Here is a 20,558-nt window from a genome sequence, read left to right as displayed (position 1 = left end):
GGGGGGGTAGAGAGAGAAAGGAACAGAGTGAAATCTGCTGGAAACAAACACTCATGAGCGTGCTTGCTTGGGCGGCACTATTAGCGTCATGGGGAGGAAACACAGGTCAAAGACGTGCAGGTGAAACACACACACCTTCAGCCTTAGTGTTATAAATGAAATGAGCTACGTTTGCACATTTAGGCAACAAGGGAGACTTTTTTTTTTGTAACAGAAATATTTATATATAGCAGAGGTGCCCTTTTACCTTTCCAGTGCTTATGTAGTCCATCTTTTATTTTATTTTTCAAGTTGTTTTATACATTAATAATACCTTTTTACAGTTTTATCATTTTTTTTTTTACTTTACAAATATTTCATACTTTGTATGCATATTATTCTATACTCTTATAAATACCCATCTGTTTTTAATGTATACTTTTTGTATTTTTTGTTTTATTTAATTTGATAACACTTTATTGACTGAATGGTGGAGAAGGGTTGGGACGAGTGGGATATTGGGAAATGTTATGACATTTCCCTGATTCAGACTCACCTTGAGTCCAACTGAGCACCACAGCTCAATGTGTTAGCGTAGGGGCTAACCATTAGGCCATGACTCTGACCAGCCGCTTGTGTTTAGCAATTACGTTTAACCTCTGTGTAAATAAAACTCCAGCAGTCGGCCAGTCAAGATCAATGACCACTTCACATCTCATTTACTGCTGTTTTGATGTTTCCTAACAGCCCTGCCTGCGGAAATTAACGGCACTGAAATCTATAACGGCCCTCAGGGCAGAAGCCTCCACTGGAGACAAAAGCGACATACTTTACACCATCAAATCACTGTTTTAAGATTGTGGAGCAGGTGATTATGGGTAGTGTAGTTATTTTTCCAAACCTTGAGCAATGAGCCAAACGCTGTATTTCTCGAAGCAGGTGATTCGGAGCAAAGCCCTCGAGAGCAAGGAGTTTTTTAGAATCGTCTTGAACTCAAACGCAATAAAAACATGGTGAGGAAACTGGAGCATCCTGAACCTCATCCTCCCAGTGTCTCTGACAGCCTATGACACCACAAACCATTTAACAGAGCTTAAAAACTCGCATATGCAGATGCCCGGCGTCTTAAGCTGACAACCAAGAGACAGGATTTTCTAGAAGGCAGCTTTGGAGCCTTGTGAATTTAACAAGCATGTCTAGTATTACAGTTTCCCTCTTTCTATTTACTATGCACAAGATAGTCAGATGTTGCCACTCTTCCACTTGAATATTTGAATTCCATAATGCTGGAAAAGAGTGAGCGAGAGAGAGATCATATGAGTGGTGTCTGGCCTGGCTCATAGCTCACTGCCCCCAGACACTGAATACATATGTAAGAGACCCTCTCAGCTTGCGGCTCTTCAGGGCTTTTTAACAAATGATGTAAATAAGCCTGGCCTCAGCTCGCAAATACACAAGAGGCTTTTCAAATGCACGCACATGTCACTTAGCCCGGGCTTGCAGGCTTTCTCAGTGGGTGTTATTTCTGGGGGCTCGTCCAGGTACATTTATCTTTAAAGTGTAGGATCGATGCTATATCCCCTCTCCGTCACTGTAATTTCAGCCCGAATATCTCCATCACTAGCCAGAGAACCACCGAAAGTGTTAGCATGCTCAAAGAATGAGAACTAGCAGCATGCACCACATTGTGCGTGAACACTGTGATAAGGAAATGCTGTCGTTGTATGCAAAACATGAATTAAGGTTGTGTGTGAGGCTTCATGCTTGATTTGACGCTAAGCTGATATTGCTTTCACGCTTAAATCTTCCAATGCTACTCCATTTCAATTGAAATGTGATTGTTATTGCTAGAGGTATTTACCAGTTATTTGATGCATGAATTTGCCCGTTAGGTATTTCCGCAGTTGTGTGGCAACATCGGGTGCTTGTCTTGGTTTGGCTTAGCAGAATCTGTTAAAAATTTGCTACTAAAGCAATTAGCTGTGATTTTTACCATGATTAAGAAGTTTTGGGGAGCTTTTATAAAACACTGACAACAGCAATATGATCAGATACTGTAAAACAATATTCAAAGCCAAGTTTTATAGTTAATTAGCATAACTGCTTGATTTTGTTTGTGCATTTTGTCTGTGTGGCTTTATGTGGCTCATCCAGTCTTATTTTATAGCCAGAACTATCTCTCTTTTATAATTATATGTGATATACTTCATCTTGTGTACACAAGTTGTGGTTTACAGTGCCAGGCATGCATGTTCTTACATGTGACCTCTGTCATTTCTTTTGATGTAGATTGTAGTCACTTCTTTTTAACACCCGACGTAATTGTCTAGTTATGGTCAGACGTGTTATGAAGGGAGTGATGATGCTTTAGGGATGTTCATCAAAGCATAGAAAAGGAAAAAAATGAGTGAGAAAAGGAGGGGGATTTCTCTCATGGTCAAACTAAGTGAACGACATTGTGATGAATTTTCTTGTTAGGAGAAATTACATCCACTAAGTTGAGCTACCTCAGCATGAAATTGAAAAAGAAGCAATTCTCGGCCATTTCCATTCTTGATTCAATGAAAGATGTAGATTAGCTGTTGGGAGGGGGAGGGAACTACAAAAGTATGACTTTGTTCACGCTAGAATTGCTAAATAAACCTCGTAAAAAGCCATATAGGCCTGTCAAAGGGTTTGTTTACGGGAGCGAGTGTAGTCAGGCAGTTAGCTGATTATAGCAGATACATGGCATGTGAATACACAGAGCCGACGTGTTTGAGTGAACACGTATGTTTATCTGCGCATTGAATGCATCTTAATCGCCGCACGTCTAGGGGTATGTGTAACAATCCATAGCTCTTTGTAATCAGCATGAAACCCTTAGAACATATCTGTCTCTCTCACTGAAACGTTGACTGATAGGCAGCGTATCTCAGGAGGGAAGAGAACTCTACCCAAGCTCAGCTCGCTCAAAAGGTCAGGCACGCACTGTAATTGGAATATTCACAAGACGAACGGCACGCTGGCACACGTAGCCGGGAGGGCCCGGGGACCCAGCGCTCCGTCAGCAGGGCGGATTGACGGAGATGCATTGGCCCACCACCAGCTAGATGTAATGCTATTAACTCCGCTGATCTGCAGCGCAGCCCGACGCTCATTGAGATGGGCCGGGAAGATCCATCACCCGGGCTGAATGGACTACCAGCCCACCACAAACTAATGACAGTTGAACACTCAGGTAAATGGACTGAAAACAATAGTTTGTCTTCACCTGGAGTGGATCGTGCTCTTGTAACCCGATTCCATTTTGTGGTGATCATTTTTCCTGCGCTATTGAAAAGCGATAATGTCGGAGCACCATTTTTGAGCTTCCTTCAGCACGTATTTTCCAGCTAGAGGAGAAACCGCATATTGTTCCACAACATGCCGTTTGTGGTTAGTTGCATGGTAATCAGGGGTTTGTGCATTACATTGAAGGTCACAAAGGGGCCAGTCGACCTTGTGTAACAGTGTAAGAGCTCACTGTGGACCACACATACACCCTCAGACATATACTATTGACTTTTAGAGTGCTGCCAGGAGGGTGATCAGGCGATATATACAATTACCTAATGAGGATATTTCTCATACCCCTAGGAAAGATACTACATACTAACCCTAAATATGCACCTAAGAGAAGATGGATTTGCATTTTTAGAACTTTCCTACTTGGAATACATATGTGTATGTTTCTGCACGAGACCCATACAGTTTGTTTTTCATCGTAGTCTTGCCTATTGCTATTGACACCCTGCACAAACGATTTTTTTTTTTGTCAATGGGACTGAGAGGCGAAAGAGAGGCGTCTCTTTCCCCTTCTGCAGAGAGTCTATATTTTGCCTCTAGCTGTGTACTCTGCTGTCTGAGCCTCTTAATAAGTTCTTGTCAACAAATGCTATGCCCAAATGGCGAACAAGTCCATTCGCTCGGCCTGACAAAAGCTCTGTGCTATTCTTTTCCTCCTTTTTTCCTCTGGCCTCACTCTAAATGAAGTGTGGAGTGTGCTCTCTCTCACCCCTGAATGCGACATTTATAAAGAGGTATTCCTCCGACCGTGTGACGCTCAGTGGCGTGGAACTGCGAAAAAGAGATGGATCATAATCACTTGAAAAAGAAGCCAAGTGCATCGAGCACATGCTAGGAAGTAGGGACTCATTCGCCGACTCACTCTTCCTTTATTTCCTTCGCTGACCTGCACTTGCTGGCACGTGTTGATGGTATAAGTGAAAAGCAGTCTCCTTTCTTGCTCATGCCTCTGTAAGGAAGGCAGATAAAAGGCCCAGTAGAGTCACCTTATCTAAACCCAGATGATATACAGCAGTTGAAAGCAAGGGCTTTACCAAAGCCTGCCATTGAGAAGCAGGGAGAGATCGAATTTCATAAGTAAAGAAACCAGACAGAGATGTGCAGAAACAATGTCTGAGCTCCCAGAGAGATACAGAGAGGCACTTGGTTTCAGAACTGATCTGTGATGCCTCTTTATGATGTTTAAGCATCTTTAAAATTAACCTAAAGAGATTAGATGATACCAAAGTTTAAATTTTTCTAAATAAAATGAGTTGAAATATATTTAAATAATACTTATTAAATATTTATATATTTTTAGAATTGTAATATTTTTAATAACATTAAATAATATATCAAAAAATACTTTTAAAATTTATAAATTGAAATTTATAAATTAATCGATAATATTTGTTGAGGCAAGTGAAATGTTGGCAGTGCGATTTGAAATCTCAACTGGCCCAACTAAGCAAGCAGAGAATTCTTATTGTTGAATAGCACACCTTTCCTTAACAAGCTTAATCAATTTAAGTATCATTCATGTTTGTAGCATGAACTGCTATACACCAAAGTTTAAAACTAGGGATTGTTCAGGTCACTTTAAGCAATAGTAATTGTGATGCTCATCTTATCAAAAGCAACTAATCAGAGTAGAAATTGTTAATTTTCCTCCCGCTCTTTTCAGTACGTTTCTGGATTTCTATGAGATACAGATGTTGTTTTCAGTACGGGGCCCCTGCCATCTAATTCCCTCCACAGGTTGCTGGCGATACTGTAAACTGTGGTCCAGTGCAAAAGTGCGGCGCAGATTTGCGAGAACCATTCATAACGGTGTCTGCAGGAGGTGGGAAGCGTATGAATGTTTGTGGTTGCAGTGAACGGTGGAAGCCGACTCTGTTTGGCCTGTTATTGCTGGCACTGTTTCCCCAATGAGGGCCACACACTCTCTCTCACACACACACACACAGGCAAACACACACATCACTGTTGTCTGTGCATACACACTCACCCTGATGGGCCAGACAGACTCATGTTTTGTCTCCTCGCACTTGAAAAAATAAGTGTGAGGTTACACAATGAAGCAGATCTCTGTTTTCTGTTTTTCCCTCACGTAAATGCCCAGGTTTCTGGGGTAGAAATGAGCGAATTCATCTCGAATTCACCAGGGAGGGCTGAGCTATGCCTCTGTGTTTACAGTGGCAGAAAGTTAATATAAATTTTCATCAGAAGGGGAAGTTTACACATGATTCTATTTGTCCTTCATTATTAGCACCTGAGACTGGGCTGGGGAAGCATAATTGTCTACAGACACAGGCCAAATAGATGCAAGGGGAAGGCAAATAAGCACACCCCAAAATAATTTTATGGTTGTGTGTTACAATCCCTCTCCATGGGATCCTTAATCTAGAAAATCAATAAACAAGAAGCGAGCGAGGGAGACGGAGATGTGAGGCGCAGAGCAAGGAATGACGGGAGCTGTGTACGAGAGATTGAGAGGAAAATGCTGGTGAAGGAATGAAAGGAGAAAAAGAGAGAGCGCAGCTCACAGAAGCCCATTGTTCTGCCGGTTAGCTCGCGCTTGGCCCTGCAGCTGAGGAGCGTCTCCACGGACCGGCCTGCGAGCTGCACACGCCGCTGATTTATTGAGTCATACATAAAAACACTCATTATTCCCACATCCTTTTCTCTTGTCTGAGAAGTATGGCGTTTGGCTGAGGAAAAACACTCTGTGTCTGTATCCACAATAACTGAGATCTCTCTCTCTCTTTCTCTGTCTCACTCTCTCTCCTCTCCTCATTTTTTATTTGTGTCGGCTGCTGGAATGGATGCTGTGAGCACACGTCTCATCCTTACTGGACTTGTCTTGGGCTGTTTTCCCACTTGAGTCCTTTTTAAAGAACTAAACTCAGACCTCACAAGTCAAACTCTTTTATTTGTTACATATGCCCATGGTGGATAGACAGGGTTTTCCTTTAGCTAAAACCAGAAAATGAAGAAGAAAGTTACAGACTAAAACAAGCAATAGAACAAAGGGTGATGTATTTTATTTATAAGTAAATCCAAATGAAAGTGACAAGTTACTAATAAGTCTGGCTTTGAAAGTGGATTCAGATTGTGTTGTTTTTTAAATAATAAATGGTTTCTTTCTTTCTTTCTTTTGTCCTAATAATAAATGGAGTTTAATTACTTAAATGTTATTAATTTGTTATATTTTACCTGGTATAATTATTATAATTATTAATTTTCATCATCGAAAATACATTAAAATGTTATTATAATTTTAGGTTATTATTATCATTATTATTATTAAAAGTAATTTTCATCATCAAAAATACATTAATATTATTAATATAATTTTAAGTGTTCTAATATTAAATGGAGCTTATTACTTGAAAATTTAACAACTTAATCACCTGCTTCTTGTCATGACGAGCCATCTGAGAAGGTCTAATTTTGATGTTATTCAGAGCGTTTACATAAAAACAAAATTCACTTCAAATGTAACATTTCCAGGTTGCTAATTTGAACTTTGTTTGTCTCTATAGAGCCAAATACAGCCTCAGTCTTTGGAGCTCAACAAGGCCGCCCAGCCTCCCCGATAAGCCTTGGTTCACTGTTGACTGGAGCACTAACACAGATCACAGCTATGGATGACCTTTGATAAAAGGCGGTCTTTTCCGCCCTTGTGTCAGTCAGCCTCCTCACAACAGAGGTTGGGACATTGTCCACAGACTGACCTACTGCCATTGTGTGTCCAAACGGACATTTAACATGTTCAGCTGTCATTCATACTGACGTGCATCTGGCGCCCAACGTAGGGCCGCTGCAGGGCTGTTATGTCCTCAGTGCACGTCTTGTTTATGAAATCCGTGCCTGGAGCGACGCTTTCTATTCATGAGTGGCCTGGCCCCTCATCAGACCCCTATGTCCTAAACACACTTACATAACAGATATGGTGTCAATATTTTGCTGTCGAGAGTGGGGCCCTATCTTTGCACAGGCCGCGCAGACCACTGGCCAATCAGCTCTGTTTGTTTGTTCAGCTTAAACTGTTTGTCCTTTGTTTTTCGTGGCAGCCGACTCCTGTCGACTTGATAAGGGTTGTGCTCTCTCACTCTCTCGCTCTATCTCTGTCTTGTTGTGCGTGTTTTCCATAAGCCGAGAGTTGATGTGCCATCTGCGACTGCAAACCCGGAGATCTTCTGAAGCACAAAACTTCCAACAAAACACATGTAGCATTCTAATCTAGAATTGTTCGGATATGACTTGTCTCCACTAGGGCTGCACGATAAATCGCATGCGATATTTAACGCACATCTTGACAGAAAGCCGGTTCTGTAATCAGCGGTAAATCTCCATCACCTGTGGGCTTTCACATTGAGCAGCATTAACTACACAGAGCCGTTGTTCACTGATGAGCTGCGCAAAAAATCGCGCGAATATGAACGTGGTTTTACGCAGCTCGTCAGTGAACAACGGCTCTGTGTAGTTAATGCTGCTCAATGTGAAAGCCCGCAGGTGATGGAGATTTACCGCTGATTACAGAACCGGCTTTACTGATAAGATGCGCGTTAAATATCGCATGCGATTTATCGTGCAGCCCTAGTCTCCACAAAAAAAAAACATTATGATTGAATTAAAGACATTTGCAAAAACACCCCGCCCTTGTTGTGGACCAACATTCTCAACAATCCAGATTAATCCACTGTGTTTCCGTTCTCAAACAAACCTGCTTCCCTTAGCTAGTTTTTCACTGTAACATTTGTTTGTCTCGTTGCGGAGGCCGACTCTAAAAGCTCAGTTCAAGTGCTGATCCTGGGGAACGAGGATGCATTTGTAATGATGTGCCAAGCTGCAACTGGCTGCTAATGCTTTTCATGCTTGTTTTAGCACTGGGAACGTTGCGATGTATTCCTCATTACCCCTGTGTTAAGTGTAAATACAGACTGCCTGGTGAAAGGGGTGAGAGAGTTGACATATGTTTCTTTCGCCTTTCTCTTTTTCTCTCTATTAACGTAGCCAAGGAACGCCTGTGTAAATATGCGTGTTTCTTCCCTCCGTTTCGTATAATAGTGACTGGTATCGCCTTTCCCCCTCGACCTCGCTATCTGAAACCAATTACAGTAGATCCATTTGGGCAGAATCGTATTTTCATACGGATTGTGAAGCCCTTGCAATCGTGTTTGTGTGCGTGTCTTCTGTGTGCACTTCATTGTACTGAATGTGCAAGTTTGTTTCTTTCTGTTCTTTTTTCTCCCCCTCCCAGTCCTTAGAGATAGATATCAACATCAAATATGTTCCTGAGTGCCTTGTTATTTACGCTCCAGCCCGGGTTCTCCTTGAGCTCCTAGCTCTGAGGAATGTGATGCATTGTGCTGTTTATACAATGTGTGCATTAATGGATGGCAGCCTGCGTTTCTTCTGCACAGCAACAAAACTTATAGGACGAAGAAAAGCAAAGCAAAGCAAGCAGCTTCCAGCCGTCCAGCAAAACTTCAGTGGTTGCTTTGCTTTTGTTGACTCTGGAAAGCACCTAATATGCCTTTGTGTTGCATTCTGGGTATTTTCGCACAAGGGCGAATATCAGCTTTATAATGCGGTGTTGTCACTAATAAGGAATGTTTTTGCAGTATTACAGGACAAGGACAGACGAACAGTTCTGCTGGAAACATTAAAGGAATAGTTCAGCCAAAAAAGTGAAAGTTCAGTCATCATTTATTCACCCTCCCTCCGTTATTCCAATCCTTTAGGACTTTCTTTCATTCATTGAACACAAAAGGAGAATTTTTCTGGTCACTCTTCCGTATAATGAACATGAGGACTGAGGCTTCCGAATGGCAAAAAAAAAATCATTATAGTAGCCCATACGGCTTGTGCGCTTTATTCTTCTTTAATCAGTCAGATGCAAAATTATGCCATCTTATGGACTGTTTACCATTGTATTTGGATCATTGAATTCAAGAACCAGGTCAGTCCAATTCAAATTAATGGTATAGACTGGTTTTGTGAACCGATTCAATGAATCTGATTAATTTGTTTATGAATTGACTGTCTTTTCAGTCTGTTCTTTACACAAGAATATAGAGTCTTTGGACTACTTTTATGCATTTGTGGTGCTTTTTGGTCTTCTGAAGCCAGTTTTATGTAAAGAACTAACTGAAATTTCAGTGGATTCATGAACCATTTAATCAGATTTATTGAACCTGTTCACAAAATTAGTCTAAATGATTCATTGAAATCAGATTTGTCTGATTCATTGAAATCAGATTTGTCTGATTCTGGAACTTTGCAGCTTACCAGTTTCCATTCACCTTTGTTATATTGAAAAAGTGGCCCAGAATAGTCTTCAAAATTTTGTGTTTCAATGAAAACAGAATGTCACATGGGTTTGGAATGAGGGTGAGGGAGTAAATAATCACATGATTTAAATTTTTGGGAGAACTATCCCTATAATATGCAAAGTGGAGTTGATTACATTCCCCCACATTCCCAGTATTCACGTTCATATTGGAAAAGCCATTAAGCTGCTCCGTCCATGTGCTGTGGGAAGTGCCACTCTCCTGACCTCTACTGTGCATTGAATGACTTTGTCCTTTTATTCATCAGAGGACAGCGAGTCTGTATCGATCGGGGCTCGAATAAACATTTCCTCCTGTTAATTGTTGTGCTAAAGCCATTAGCCGACCCTAAAGTCACACAGTCACAATCACCGCTTGGATAGGCGTGAAATCTCCTGCAATTTACAATCTCATCCACGCGGTCCTGCCGATAATGACTTGGTGAGGGTACTTATAAGTCACTCATGCATCCTAAAGTACCACGAGGACCATAACTAATCGATAAATGCGTCTTTTAGAATGGAAAAATAAAGCAGGGTGATTTGCGGTAACTTTCTCCGCCAACTTAGTACGCTACTTGATTAGTTTGCAAAACATAAAACCTTGGGGGTTTTTTTTCAAAAACTTATCCGGTTAGACAAGTATGCCCCATTCAAAGTGCAAGACTCTGATTGTTGTCTGTTTGGTTTGTTCAAAGACAGGACAGGGAACTGATTTGAAGTAGTCCAGCTCTCCTCCACATCCTGGTGTCCCCTGAAGTATCAGACAAGGGCTGTGTGTGTGTGTGCATCAGAGGAGACAGATCAATGCTGTTAGGACCCAGCGCCACGGTGTTGTGTTTGTTTACCAGGAGCTCGGAGAGCCTGGCTCCTCACTGCACAGCCAGACAGACAGTGGCAGCTCCTCGCCCTGTCTCTTCATAATTGATCAGGGGGATGACTGCCTTCCCAGTGGGTTAAGACGTGATAACTTTTCCACCATCTCTCTCTCTCCCCCTCTCTTCCTTTCTCCCTCACCTCTCTCTCTCTCCTTCTCTCCCCCTGTTTGCTCAGCATCTCAATGTACTAGTTCAAACATTGTTCTCACCAGCTGGCAGAGCAGTGCCATATGCACATCCTGTCAAGGCAGCTGTTGTCATGGATACTGGCAAGCACCAGGAAATAAAACAAGGCCTTGATTCTGCTGGAAGAAGTGTCACTCTTTATCTGGAGGTTTTTTTTTTCTTCTTCGCACCCCTCGACCTTCTCTCTCCTCTTTCCCGACAGATGAAACACCTGTGAAGTTATTGTGTTGTTTATATTGCTTTATTTATTTTGTTGCTTTCTCCTTGTGTCGAGGAGCTGAGGCCGTGTTCACAGAGTCGTTGTTCACGTCTGTCTACGGTCGACATACAACTCCAGGAAGTCTGGAAAGAGTTGTTTTCCTTTGAAGGCGTGTATCAGTATTCCTGTAGGTACATGAGGAACACTGTAAGGTACATCATTTCAACCTAACTGGCATCAGGCTTGCACACATATTCTATAAGGTTTTTTTTTTTTTTAAGAAAAAAAGATTATTAAAAAATGTTTTTACATTTTCTGAAGAAAAAGGAACTGATGGTTGCTTATGCAAAAGTTGGTAAGATATTGAGGGCTATTACTAGAGTATTTTTAGGTGGTTGCTAAGTTGTTCTGGGTAGTTATTAGGTGGTTACTTACTGGTCCAAATCTAAAGAGCCCAGAAATGGTGAATGGTTGCTAGGGCATTTCTAGATGGTTGCTAAGGTGTTCAGAGTGATTGTTAGTGCGTTGTTACAGGGACATAGTTGCTAAGGAACTTTTAAGTGGTTGCTAAGGTGTTGCTAAGGTGGTTGCTAAGTGATTGTTAGTCCATTTCTGTGGGGATGTTGGTTGTTGGTGAGACATTTCTAAGTGGTTACTAAGGTGCTATGAGTGATTGTTAGTGTGTTGCTAGAGTGGTTAGAGTGGTTGCTAGGGCATTTCTAGATGGTTGCTAAGGTGTTCAGGGTAATTGTTAGATTGTTGCCATGGTGGGTGGTGGTTAGGGCATTTCTAGGTCGTTGCTAAGGTGTTCAGAGTGATTGTTAGTGTGTTGCTATGGTGAGTTGGGTGGTTGCCAAGGCATTTATGGTTGGTCACTAAGATGTTCTGAGTGTTTTTATGTTGCTGTGGCGATGTGGGTGGTTGCTAAGACAAAATATTGTTTACATTTTATGAAGAAAAATGAGTGATCAGTCGCTGCTATGTTGCTAGGGTGTAGTTGGTGGTTGCTAGGGTGTTGCTATGGTGATGTGGATGGTTGCTAAGGCATTTCTAGGTGTTCTGAGTGATTGTTTTTTCTAGGTTAATTTTTCAAGGTTTATTTGTTCATTTCTAGGTGGTTGCCAGGTGGTAGCTTACTGGTCCAAGTTAAAGAGCCCAGAGGATTCACTCATACAATGTAAATATATATGATTTTTTTTCACCTGTGTTTTCACCAGCATGCCATAAATCATTAGTTTGATCCCCTATAAACAAAAGTAATAGGTCTCATTCATGTCTGTAGCACAAACAGGATGAGTTACATTCTAAAGTTTAGGGTTAAAGATTTGAACAAACCCCTAACACTAAGTATGAGCAATAGGGACGCTTGCCTTAGCAACCAGATTTTCTTGTATTGTTATATGACATTGGAGAAGTAGTTATCTGGAGTGATTTGGCAGAGAAGGGCCGGCGTCACCCCTGTGCTCAGGGGCCCGGCTAATGCTCAGCTTCTTGTTAATTCACTCCTGAAGTAATCTGATGTTGATTTTGTCAACTTTAATTACAGCTTCTAGGAACACTTCATGTCGCCTGCCTCTACTTCAAATTGATATTATGAATATGCAAATGGGCCGGTAATTTGCAGAGAAGTGGGTATTTCAGCTGAGCATACACTAGACAGGTCAATACCACTGACACTCTCTGTGTGTGTGTGTTTTTTTTTTCCCCTCATGCTCTTCAGAGGTGCTAGACAAACTGTATTTATCTTTCATCACGACTTCGTGGATTATCATGGAAAATGTATATCTGAGAGACGCTTCATGGCTCATCAACAACAATGAATAGTGTAGTGGATGGAATGCGCCGGGTTGATGTCACCTTTCACAGTGTTTGATATTTGAGTGTGCCGGAGTTGAAGGGGAGGAAGAAGGATAAAAAAAAAAAACTAATTTTGCTTCTCTTTTTATCTTTTCTTTTCTTTGCAGGCCCTACAAGCAGCAAGGCAATTACTCCTACATCAACCAGGCAGTGGCCTGAAATCTCCAAAGAACAACGACAAACAGCGTCTGTTGCAGGTGAGTAGTTCCTCGCTAATCTCTTAAGTCCATCCATAATACATGGGGCTCTGGAAAAGATTTCCTCTGTTCCAGCTACTCTGTTTGATTTGGCAATGTAATTCTGGAGCTGTCAGTAAAATGTCAGCCTGTCAGGCCTGCCCTTCTCCAAAAGAAACCAAACAAAATACCTCACACCTGAAACCTTTCTGTTGTCTACAGCTACATTACCTCACCTCCTCTGTTGGGCAACCTTGAAAGCTCTGCTGTGAAAAGATATTGACATATTAAAGGAGTATTCGGGGTTCAGTACAAACTCAATTGACAGCATTTGTTTCATAATTTTGATTAACACAAAAAATAATATTAACTCGTTCGTTGTCTTGTTGCCTGGTTGCAGTGAGGCACTTACTATGGAAGTGAATGGGATTAATGTTTTGATGTGTACCTTATAATTTTTTTTCTGTTAAAACGTATTATTTGTGCTATAAATCTGTTTAAATAATCATTTTTAAGGTCATTTTAGGGATTTAGGAGTTACGTTATCATTGAATACAGAAGCTGTTAGTAATCCATTTTCTCATGCTAAAATCATGTTAACTCATATTGTTAACGTTTTGTGGTGAAACAATGAGTTTAAACATTTATGGATTGGGCCTCGTTCTGCAAAGTCCTTTTTTTTGTGGTAATTAACACTATTAACGAAGAATAAGACGTTTTCGGAAACTTTCTATTGGATTATTTACAGTACAATCCTGCAGAAACCAAATAGCAACTCTTCCTGCCTTCTTGTAGCATTGCGTATTCTAACTAGCTGTCATTTGTACCCCTCCAAGATAATTAGCCATTATTGATTCCAGCTGCGCCACATCGCTATTGTCAGTGATTTAGTAAAGGTCACAGCAGCATCGTGCACATCGCATCCCCTATTACCAGACCTGTTTACTTACCCACTGAGTGCCGATGTGTTATTTCTCTCACATCTCCACAATACAAAAGCGCCGCCTCAAATTATGTAAACGCTTGACATCTGCCAGGCTCTGTATTTTTAGGTTTAAATTAAGTGCGAGAGAGAAGCGTGCCCTCCTCCCTGCTAATAAGTGCTATCAGCTAGCGGTGGTTTACTTCATTAGTACCCGTGCATTTAATTAAAGGAAGGAAAATTGGAGCTAACCCTCGTCGTTAATATTTTCACAGAGTATAACAATGGCGACACCTTCTCCAAGAGTCACACCCTTGTTTATCTAATTATGCGGAAGTTAAAGATTTGGTGCCTTTCGCTTTTAATATATTCAGGCTGGTTTGGGCAAATATGGCTTTGGATATTTGGGAAATCAAAGTTTTTCCTTTTGTTTTATTATTTTTCGCCTTCTGTGCAAGGATATTAGTTGTAAAGCAAAGCCTAGGTGGATGCACTTTTGTGTATCTATTGTAGTTTCGCAGCTGTCTGTATACTCAGGGAATGGATTCCCGGCACACAGCGTGACTGCGAATTGCCGTGCGATACTTCCTGAGGAAGCCGAGTGTTATTGGATGAGGAAGGTCTGTGATAACTGGTAGCCCATGACCGAGCCCCTGACTCTAATAACACCAGAGGATAGTAAATATTGAATATTTACATTTGCTTATGCCATCCTTGCCTCATGTTAGCCATATGAATCAATATGAATCAGGTCTTGTTGAGTGCTGTCTTCAGGCTGTAGTTAATCAATGCTGTTGATCCTTTTCTGTATTAACTTATTCGGTGCTGTTTTAAATGTCTAGTGATCCTTTATTTCCCCAAAACAATGTTTAAAGGAGTATTCCATGTTCAGTTACCCAATTAAGCTCAATCAACAGCCTGTTGATTACCACAAAAATTATTTTGACCCTTAAAAAAAAGAGCTCTAAAGTTGTTTAAATCATTTTTACAGTTGTTTTAGGATTTATGGAGGTACATTGTCATAACAACAGTTGTAAAATTGGATATAATTTTACACAGGTTAGAAAGCAGTTTTTCACACTAAAATCATGTTAACACACATCTTGTTCATGTCTTGTGGCCGTACTATTGAAACTGTGTGTATTTTAACTTTTACACATTGGTTCCATTCACCTCCAATGGAATATTTCTGTAAATATCTTTTCTCTTTGATCGCTACACTTTTAAACACTTACAAAAAATCTATTACAAAAATGTGCATGTACTTAGATGTGCCAAGTAACAAGCATTTTGAAAAATGACTTATTTACATAAAAAAGTAAATGCCTGCTCGTTCCCTGACACTGATGAATCCGCCCCTTTCCCTGTCCAGGAAAGGCAGGGAAAGTGATCCATAGATCATGGTGTATAAATTATTTACTGCACATGCATCTAAGTGCTGGAGCTCTCGGTTTTAATTACTTGTATTAGTGTCTAAAGCCTGTTGGCTGACTAATTCTATCCAGCGCTTCATCTCGCGCTTTTGACGCCCTCAGAAGCCGCTTTTCCACATTTGCGTAATGTGACAGGTCTATTATTACCCCGTAAGCCCAGAGGAGAAGTCAATAAACACCTATTTCTTCCCCGTAAATCCTTGTGCTTTCTCCATGCTGCTTACAAGGATTTCCCAAGGCACACAACAGTCCTCTCGCGTCGTAGCGCCTCTCCCTCTGAGTGGCAATATCTCCTGTACGTTTTATTCACTGACATTTAAAACACAAATAAAAGGCGAGAGGACGAAAGGGAAGGGGGATTACAGAAAGCTTGCGCGAATGGCAATTGTGTCTCCTGTCCTCCCAATCAGCCGAGCTGCCATTCTCCAACTATAAGCTACATGTCGGTTTGTTTGTTTGGCTCTGTGTGCCGCCCAGGCGTCTCGTCCTGATGGCAAGATGGGCATTTAACAGTGTGAAAACACATGTTAGCGATACTGAATACTGACGAAACAGCGGTTAGAAGCTAACAGGAGGATGCTGACAGACAGAGACATGTGGGTATGTTACAACGGGCTGTTGTGGTGATATAATACAGCTGTCTAGGTGTCAGGAAGGTGTTTAAAGAGGTAGAGTTGACCTCTGACCTTTTGGCGGTGTGGACTCGGAGAGCGATATCTTCAGCATTAACAAGGTGAAACAACCAAACAAAGCAATTTTAGTTCACTAGCATGCAATTACGGTACACTCTACAGCGGTTGCGTCGGCGACAGAAACATACAGCCAATTCTTTGACCTTTTCTTGTTCATTTTAAACCCAACACGCTTTGCTAATGGAACTTTTTCACAACCACACATCCTTCCGGAGGCTTCCTCATTCCTGCGTTTGGGAAGGACAGCTGAGCGGCTCGTTGCTCGTGCGCATTCCAAGACAAGAGAGAAGTAGCAGATAGCTCAACCCAATCACTTCCTGAGCAGTGAGCCATCCTCCTAGTGTCGCCGATTTAAAGGTCAGCGACGCACAGCTCATCTGAGCGTCAGACTCCTGCGCCATGTTCCTTAAAATTCATCTACTCAGACTGCCAACTGGAACCGTGCACAAAGCCGGCAGAATTTATAAAAGGAGACTCGTGCCCTCATATTATCATTGATTATTAACAGCATTCACACAACTGTAGGGTGGTGCACCATTCAGACGAAAATTTGGAATGCCTTTTAAATTCCATTTCAGTTGATTGGAAATGAATTTGAATTGAGGTCGCAAAAAGAATGCAGAATTACAATTTGAATTTGAATGTAAGAAAGTAGAATTCAAATAAATTGACATTCAAAGAAGTTAATAAAACTAACTTAACTAGTGTAATGTGGGGAGCAATGGATGGCAGGTAAGATGTGGATCTAAGAGCAAGACTTTACATAAAAACAAGGCAGGAAAGAGAATATGTACATCCAACAACTAACCAAATATAGGAAACACAAGGGATATTTATACAGGCTGGGTTGATGAGGGTAACAAGAAACAAGGCATACTTGGGGAGACAATCAAGGGGAACCAATAAACAAGGGAATACAAAAACTGGCTCAGGAAACAGAACGGAATTACAACATGAAAGTCCAAACAAACAGAAAACTGGAAACGCAAGTTTTGGCAAGAAAAACTTTGAATGATTGCTTGATAAAGTCTTGTTGGAGATTTTGATAAAAGTTAAAAAACCATTGAAGTTCAAATGTTTATAGGCCTCATAGGTAGAAGTTTGTGTTTAGATTGCCATGAACGCACATCCTGAACGCACTTTCTGTGAGGTGTGATCAATTCAGTTGAAATGAACTGTTAGTCAAGTTCCAACAAAGTTCGGCCACTCCAAAACAATGGAGGAAGGAAAAACCGCTTTTGCAGATTTGTGATATTTGGTAACCAGGAAAACATCCTACTTTACACCCAGTAACCTGAGCTAGTGGGCAGTGTGTGTAAATTAAAAGGGATTCGGTTTGCAGGGGCTCACATTGCAATGCAAAGGAAGTTGAAGCATAACCCTTAGGCAAGAGCCAGTGGAACGGTGGGAGTGGGGGAAAAAATAGTGCCATGGCACCGCTTTGATGTAGAAGCAACAACTGTACCTTCTGACAGAAGATGCATGAGAGTAATAAACCAGTTCCAGCAGCCCTTACACATGCAGTCTGATTACTCTGGCCAGGGTGTTAATTGGATCCTAACTGGCAGATCTGATACGTGTAGCCCTGTGGTGGGAAGTCTTTCCAAGTGATGAACTATAATTCAGCGAGCTGCTTGAAGCTTGTGTAATTTACTGTGTGTCACTTGACAAGGAGAGCGATCCAACAGACTCCCTATTACCTGCGCCATCACAAAGCTTTCAAGAGAGAAGAGGAGGGAGGCTGATGCGGAGTGAGCATGAGAGACAGATTTCCCTGTAAATGCCACACGATGTGCCGTTTCAGATATGATAACTAACATATTTGAGAAAAACAAAGGAAGACAACTTTCATACTTGTGTAGACTTCATTCTTATCTTACAAACTCTTGTAGATCACTTTTGGTGGATATATTTTTTTCTTCGATAGTAGTCTTAGTCTTTTGGATCCCATTATGCATTTCAAAATCTTTTCTTTGAGTGGTTTTGTAGCGTGATCTCAACTATTCCTCACGTAGTTCCCTTTGGAAAGCACACTAGTCTTAACTTCCTGTAGTACGCATTTGATCCCTCCCTTCGTTGACAAAAATGAAAGTGTGGTTATCTAAGTCTGTGTGGAAGGTCCATTGTATCCCTGTTAGATCTAACAGAGGCCACATCCACTCTATCATCATTTGAAGTGCATTACACTTCCCATACTGTTTTGCTGAACTGTAAAATAAATTGATTTGGGAAAACATTCCTGTAATCTACTTAACTCCGATCCTGGGGAGCGTCCGCATTGATCTTATAATCCAAACGATCACTGTGTGAGTATGTGTGTATGTATGTTAGTGTGTTTCAGGTTTAGATTAGTGCAAGTATGTGTCTATGTTGACTCTCAAATCAATGAGCATGTGTATTGGTGGTCCCCAAGTAAAGCAACTCCATCAATAAACCTTGACTGTGAAACCATTAATTACTGACTGAATTAGCAATCCTAGCTTTACCAAAGTGAAAAGGTCAGAATCTTTTCCAAAGTCCATTCCTTGAGAATGAGATATTTACAATTTGTGGAACAATAAGAGTCTGTTTCTTTCTTTCTACCTCTCACTTTCTCCAACTAAAAAAGGATTTACCACTTAATTAACATGCTGTCCCTTTCTATTTTATTTATCTGAGCAGTATCTCTGGCAAGTGGTTCTCTAAAGTGGCCCATGATTCAGCGTGTTCAGTCTGAACACATCTGATCCAGAAACTTAATTCATCAAGAGAATCAAATCACTTCTGTTTTAGCTAGTTAGCACTTATATTAATTATTATTATTTAACACGGCTCTTTCAGACGTTGTTGTTGGCAGGGCTGTGTATAGGCAAGAATCTGGCGATACAATATGCATCACGATACAGGGGTTGCGATACGATACGTTGTGATACATTGCGATACTGTAAGCAAGGCGATATATTGGGATATTTCTTATATTAGGAATAGGATATAATTTTAGGAAAGCTGTCATTAAGAGCACTTCACCATATGCAAACCTTAAAAAAAAGTTATTTAACCAGAACACAGTGGGATTTGCATTTGCATTAATTCGTCCCTGTAACATTCAACATCATTGAACCACTTTTTGTGCAGTATGAGTAAAGGGGGAAAAATAAAGTGCTTGCAGGATTCTTTAGTTAAATGTATAAAATGTAAGCTGTTATAAACAGACCATATATATATATATATATATATATATATATATATTTTAGACCCTGCTTTAAAGGTTCACAGTTTAAGTTTAAAATTGTAACATACCATGTCATAACATTTTGATCTGATCAAAAGAATTACATCTGCTTAATATCAATGAAAAATAAAGTGCTTGCAGAAGAACATGAAGAACTATCTGAAGAACATGAGCACACGTGAACACACACAAGTGCGTGGAGAGTGTCAGTGTGTGAATGCGGTGGAGAAAATTAAATGCAAATTCACTCCAAAAGTAAAAGTGTGCTTCATGACTTACATCATATCAAAGTCTAGTTATGAACGTCAAGGATAAAAGATTTGTAGCTGATTTAGTCGTTTAAAACACATCCTTAATTATCTAATTATGTGCAGCTTAGATGCAGCGTTAGTCAAAAATAGACTAGGCACCTATCTTTAGCAAAGCAGTGCAGAGAGCCGCTTCTGGAACGTGGTTTTTTTTTTATATATAAATATCGATATTGCATTTTTGAGAATCAATACAGTATCGCCAAACAAAATATTGCGATATTCACATGTATCGATATTTTCTTACACCCCTAGTTGTTGGAATTACACCAATGGGACATTTGATGTGTTTTCAAGTACTGCAAGAAGGGTCAAGTCTTGCATTTTTCGTTCTTATGATGTGGAGTTGACTGCCGAGACCCGTTTTGGCATAGTGAGAGCCCTGTAATGATTTGCTCGTTCTTCAGGAGGGCCACTGATGTTTTCTCATCACTGACCAATTTAAAGCTATTTGTTCTACTCTCTCTCTCAGGTGCTGAGCCTCGTGGCGCTAAAGAGCAGGTCAATGGGAGATCATCTTGTATTTGTAGTTTTCCAATAGAAATCAAAGCTTCATGGATTGCCATATTTGGACGTGCTTGTTGTTTAAAAGGAGAGTGAGAAACAGATGTCTGCTGATGGTCTGTAAGTAAATTTTCTCACAGCACAAGTGCTTCAAGTGCAGATGATTGAAGTTGATGCTTTGATTCGTGAAGAATGCCATTATCTGTGAAGTTTTCTAGCACTTGTTGGGTTGCATCATTGCCCCTCACAGTTGTATTCTTCATCTGGCATCCTGTGAGGGAAAAGACCAATTGTCTGACTGTTTACCGCTCGACCCTTCGGCAAACGCTCATTAATTATGCCCCGTCTTGGTGAAATCATTTCGGGGAGAAGCAATTCAGCCTCTGTTCCTTTCAATTCACCCAGCTTGTCAATCATCGCCCCCCGCAGTATCCCGCGGAATGGAGGTGTTATATTCCGCCAATTATCATGTCATATATTCGAAAATGTAAATGAACGTGTGTGTAAAATTAAATTTATGGGTTGTCAGTGAAGAATAAGAACCAGGAGAGCAATTACTTATCTGCTTTC

At 40.8% G+C, this 20,558-nt stretch overlaps 1 pseudogene; it reads left to right on the top strand.

Moving 5' to 3' along the window:
• LOC107656351 (forkhead box protein P2-like) overlaps positions 1-20,558 on the top strand; it is a 63,773-nt pseudogene that overhangs the window by 7,840 nt on the left and 35,375 nt on the right.

The sequence above is a fragment of the Sinocyclocheilus anshuiensis genome, unplaced genomic scaffold (genome assembly GCF_001515605.1).
Source record: "Sinocyclocheilus anshuiensis isolate Anshui unplaced genomic scaffold, SAMN03320099.WGS_v1.1 scaffold183, whole genome shotgun sequence".
NCBI classification, from domain to species: Eukaryota; Metazoa; Chordata; class Actinopteri; order Cypriniformes; family Cyprinidae; genus Sinocyclocheilus; species Sinocyclocheilus anshuiensis.
Note: the sequence above shows the minus strand (reverse complement) of the source record. Positions and strands in the feature narration are given on the sequence as shown.